General features: G+C 34.3%; 1 long non-coding RNA gene across 1 annotated transcript; it reads left to right on the top strand.

Moving 5' to 3' along the window:
* Positions 1-220: 220 nt before the first annotated feature.
* LOC147488891 (uncharacterized) lies at positions 221-2,014 on the top strand. Its single transcript, XR_015201567.1, has 2 exons — positions 221-1,353; positions 1,506-2,014. It is a non-coding gene; the product is annotated as an uncharacterized LOC147488891 (long non-coding RNA).
* The last annotated feature ends 3,947 nt before the right edge of the window (positions 2,015-5,961 follow it).

Below are 5,961 nucleotides of genomic sequence, written 5' to 3'. Positions count from 1 at the left end.
GTACTCCTGCTTATCTTTGTCAATATTTTCTTGACTTGCCAAAAAGCACTTTAAGACAATGCATGCATGAATCTCAATGTCGTCTGCCTAATAATTTATTGAACAATTCCACATCTAGTACCTGTAAAACTGGTAATCTTTTTGACAGAGGTATGCCAAAATTTGTACAAGAAGTATACAATTAGATGATCGGGCTGTCATTTTATAATGTATTATATGTTTTGGAATATAGCTTTGGATATTGGATGCCACTACTACTAGGTGAAAGCACTTGAGTCTGACCATTTTCAGACCTAACCAGTGAGGGTATTGGATTTTTTGTAATTTGCTAAAGAGGTGGGGGATTAATTGTTTGGCATCCTATAAGGACTCCAAATTAGCTGGTTGTTTCTACCTAGGATCCAATAAGCACTTGAAAGTGTAAAGTTAGTTTCAGATTTTACACTTAAGTAGCTTTTGAGCTTCTCATACATACCTATTCCAGATTCCATAAGTGAAAGAACTCAAGGGCTTTTTTTTCAATTGTGTTTGCCATCTTAGAGCCTGATTTAACTATTTTTTCAGTTATTATAAACACAGAATGACAGGGACATAAGTATTGTGGTAAGGACTAACTTTGATAAGATTGTATTTGACGATTCGAAGGATGTTCTTCTTGACGTAACCATCTAACTTTTTTTAAAGTCCCATAGTTGTTCGACTTAAGTTTGTGATTCTATTCCTCAAATTTGAATAAGATCTATGCATATGGTGTGGCCATTGCCAGGCACTGGAGCCTAGCTACTTGCAACAAATTATCATAGCATCTACGTGGTATTGATTCTCTACTTATTGTGAAGATAGATGGTACTGCCAATGAGCACCCTTCTATACTTAAAGGCCAGTTTCATACTTTTGATTCCATGTATTACTAAATGTTCATCAGGACTGAACATTTGGAATATAGTCAATATTAATGAGTTGACAACATTCTGACTTTTATGCATGAACTTTCATTTTGGACTATTAAGTTGACGAAAAAAGGTGGAAGAACTATATTATGATATAGATAGAAATCATGTTCTCAGGTTTGTAAACAAGTGTTAGACAGATTGACATAGTTGGGGACAGAACCTAATCATTCTTTTTATATTTTATTATATTAGTTGTAATTCCAACAAACATTACTAGAATTCAATGGTGCGTGTGAAACTGTTATAGCTTGCTATTAGATATTATGATGCACCGTGTTGCTAAAGTTCATCATCAGAATTAGTTCAGACCCTGCTTATACCTGTTTCTTTCCTGTTATTGCAGGTTAGTGGATTCCCCACACTTCTCTTCTTCCCAATAGGACATAATAGCACAAACCCAGTAAGTGAACTTGAGGACGTACTTCTCTAGCGTGTTGGTTTTGTGTCAGTAGTATGTCTGCAAATCTTATCAACACTTTCAATATGTTTTTCTCACTCAAATTAAGGGTATTTTTATACATTTGCCTTAAATGAAGTCTATTCTTTGAGCAGATAAATTTGGAAGCTGGTCACACAGTAGTCGGATTATACAAGTTCCTCAAGAAACATGCCCAAATACCTTTCAAGCTCCAGAGGCCAACCTAAAATTTTAAATCATAAGACATTTTCCCTGAACCCACATCAACGTCTAAATCAATCAGAGTATATTATTGATAGTAATACTCTCGAGAGCAATATTATTGGAGCAGCGTTGCACTGATAGTGCTCCTGGCGTGTTGTTTGCTTCTGCTTGGGCTAGAAGCTTGTTCCATCTCTAGAAAACTCTCAAGGCTGTTTACCCACAAAAAGGTTATGCGACACTCACATGAAAGAACAAAATGTGCAAAGGTGATGAAGATAGGAATTTCAAACTACGAATTGTTTTTTTTTTCGTTATGTTTTTATTCTGCTTTGTGTACTTTGAAAGCCTAGTTACTAGCAATCAACAACTTGAAAACATTGTAAATTTTGGAAAATACCAATGTATAATATACCAATTTTTTAAATGTGTTCTTTTGGTACGTTCTTTGTGACCTTGTGTAATTAATTTTATGATATGAGAAACCTCAAATTAGGTAGTATTTAGTAGGGGTGTATGGCGAAAAATAGATTCTACCAAATAATATTTATTACTTTTTTTTTTAAAATTAAACCAATACGACGGCAAATAGTGTCGTTACTTGACTTCTTGAAGCAATATACGACGGGTGGTTATGTTCCACTTTTGAAAATTTGCAATTCCATTACAAAGGAAATTTGCGACGGTTTTGAGAGTCTTTTATTTAACGACGGCTTATACTGTCGCATGCTCGTCGCATTTCTAATTCAACTTGCAACGTTTTTTCCCGTCGTTAATATTAACGACAGGGCAATTTTCGACGAACTCGGGGACACTATTTTCCGTCGTAATTCTCGATTTATGATGGATTTTGCCGTCATTTTTGGCTATTTCGTATGTAGTGAAATTGAATTTGCTGGTATGAGTAAGACTAAATATAAAATAGCAATACGTTCATATCTTTCGAATAAAGAAATATACTATTCAATTATTTCAACTTGGAAGACAAGTTAGTTCCGTATTCTCAAAACGGCATGCAGTTTCTTCCTAAGTAAAATTTCAACCCCCAATATACATTTCCAAGAAATCTCAGATAACAGTATTCATCATGCTCACTTTCCAAAATAACTCAAAATATAATTTTTACCTACATTCAACTTATTACATACACATATGATAACTTATTTAAATATGAGTTTGATACACTTTACCTTTAACCCAGTGATAAAACATAAAATGATAGTTTACCTACGAAATGAACGATAAAACTCAAAACGTAAGTAAACTAAAACTATTTACGATGCTAGATTGCTTATCAAAGTTTTCTACTCTCTATCTATTGAACAGATATAGTGGAGTAGGAAGTTCGTTCCACTCATAGTCCTTCCGCATGCTGTGTTCTCTACGTATAAGTAAACTTAACTCTAAAGTCTAATGAAAGATTTACGAAATGACAACTAGACTACGATGCAACTACCCACGAGATGCAACTAGTCGACTATTAGAACAACTATGGGAATGCTACGTCGATTCTATGATAAGGAGTTAGAGGGGGGATTGATTCCACCTTAACTCGACTTAATCCTACTAACGATTTAATCGTAAGAATCGAATTGAATCGCCTTCGAGAAATAACTGGTTACTCCTAATCCCTAATTACACATGGCATGTCTACCCATTCATAACTAGCATGTGAACGATTACACCCATTCTCATGGTGAACTAATCGTTTCTAGAGTGGAAGGGAAATTACGACGACTCTACGATAATCGGAATCAAGCTTTCATCAAGGCTTCTCAACCCCCTCTAATGGAGGTTTAGCCAAGAATCATGACGCAATCATTTCCGACTAAATTATAACTAAACATAATATAAAGAATTGAAATTTACTAATCTAAATTAAAAAATAATTAAATTCTAATTAATAACTAAGAATTGAATAACAAGTAATAAATGAAATTAAATCTAACAATTGTAAATGACAAGAATCGAAATTGACAAATAGCTATTTTTTTTATCAAACTAATTAAGAACAATGATTCTAAGAGTTTAATCTAAAACAAGAATTGAATATAAACTAAACTTAATTTAATTAAATAAAAACTAGATCTAGAATTATCTATTGTGTTAGGTCTAACTAGCTACCATTAACAAAGAGTCAAGCTCTTGTTTTTATACTTTCAGATCCAAAAAACGTGCATGGGCTTGGAGCCATGTTTTGGGCCAGAGAATCAGCCCCAAAACCTAATTCTTTCAGTCTAAAAAGGCCTTTCCAGCTGCAGTTGGCTTCAATAGACTTTTCGTCCATTTTTGCTCCTCTGATTGGGTCAAGGCTTAGACCATTTGAAAGCTTTTTCCGAGGCGATCGTTTTGACATAAGGTAGGCCCCATTCCGAGGTCTGAGTCCAAAGATACGGCCTTCGGAAGTTCTGCTGACTTTGTGTGCTATTTCTGCCCGCGTCGACTTTTCAGCTTTTGACCGGGCTTTAGAAAGGCTTTGTCTTCTTGAATCTTGGCCTTTAATCACGGAACTCCTCAGTAACCGACCTTTGCTCCTTTATCTCGCTAAAGTGGCACATTTCTACACATAATGGACTTTGAAGCCTGAAATGCATAAAAACACGTAATCAGTGTTAACTCTTAATTATTACTCACATCATTGGTCTAAAAAGTATGATCTGAGGGTTAAAACTACAGTTTTGGGCTCTTATCAAACCACCCCAAACAGCATTTTGCTTGTCCTCAAGCAAAGATGAGAAATTAGAATAAGTAACCAAAATGGAGTTCTATCTACTCTCGTTTCGCTGAGTGCGATTGCATTGACCATATGCAACAAGGCCTTAAACCACTAGGAATTCCCTAGTGGACGAGTTATAGCCTCGTGAGAGTTTTCCAGTGAAGGTACTCACAAACTTCATCTATACTACAACGACTAAGAAATAAAACTATTGTTTCCTTATTCATGCTCTAAATTAACTATACCTCTCACTAGCAATGCATATAGAGTAATCAAGTCGAAACCTAAGCTAATATATGCATAATAATCAATCATCTACAATAAACATATATACAATGAGTAATACTATGAAATGTCTAGCAGGTTCGTTTATGAAACTCGGAATAGCGTCCTTAAGTAGGTTCTCACAATAATAGTCAAGATACAACACTCTGATTTTTCCACTCAAGTTTCGTTACTCCAGTGTGCAGTGGGCACACTTTACCTTACAATCTCAATGACAACAAGGAAGCCGGAGTCGATCAAACACATCTGCCACTTAATTACTATCACACTAACCTATTCCTAATTGAGCTAGAGGTCTTTATTAGGTGTTGCGGGGATTAGGAGATGGTTTAAGAAGGAAGGAAATGGATATTCAAAAAGAACAAGTCTGAGATAATAGAGTCTTCATACTATGTAACTAGAGAAAACCTTGTTATTTACTTTTGCTTCTACACTTTGTTTCCATCCTTAGCCATATTTTTTTTCTTTTTCTTTGGCTTTTGACTCCTTTTATTCTATTTTTTGGAGTTTTTATTTTATTTCTATTTCTATTTTTCTTTTCTTTGGATGGAAACTTCTTTTCTTTATTTTACTCAAGCAATTAACTAACTTTTGTTTACAGTGTTTTTCTCTTCTTCTTTCTTCCTCATTCTATTCTCGGACTTATCTAAATTGGGTAGGTTTTTTTTTTTTTTTTTTTTTTTTGTAGCGGGGTAAAGGATTTGTGGTTTATGGAAGGCTAAAGAAAGGCTCAGAGGGGCGACTAGCGGAATATAATTCATATGTATGAATTTCTGGTTATATCGATCCAAAGAGGGCCTAAATTCTCGCTTAGGATATGGTTTAGTGATCAATCAAGTGGACGTGTGATATCTTTATCCGGATTTTACTTCTCCCTTGTGTCATTTCTCAAATGTTTCGCTCATATAAGGCTTTAGGCTATATTCTCACAGGATTTGTAGAATAAGTACTCTAGCCTAGATTTCAGAAACTCACTGCTAACAATCATAGATACTCGTGTAATATATTTATAGATAGATGCAAAGATTATTACCTACATATTAACCTAAGTTTCTAAAAATTATTCTAATGCAAAAGCTACGTGAGACTTCTAGATTATTAAGAGCATAGAGAAAGAAAACAATACCAATATTCCTAAGTGTATAGCATAACTTATTTATTTATATTTTTGATTTTTTTTTAAAATTTTAACTAGAAAACAAATGCATATTATACCTATCTATATCCTAACAGATGCCTTAATTACACGTGTTTCTATGCCCCCAAACAAGAAGCATGCTTTGTCCTCAAAGCATTTTAAATAAAGAAGGTTGGAAAAATACCATTGAATCGCGAGAAATTTAGGAACATCTGCAAAACAAGATTAGAACATACTAATATAGGAAATA

The sequence above is a fragment of the Coptis chinensis genome, chromosome 7, assembly GCF_015680905.1.
Source record: "Coptis chinensis isolate HL-2020 chromosome 7, ASM1568090v1, whole genome shotgun sequence".
In the NCBI taxonomy this organism is placed as follows: domain Eukaryota; kingdom Viridiplantae; phylum Streptophyta; class Magnoliopsida; order Ranunculales; family Ranunculaceae; genus Coptis; species Coptis chinensis.
Note: the sequence above shows the minus strand (reverse complement) of the source record. Positions and strands in the feature narration are given on the sequence as shown.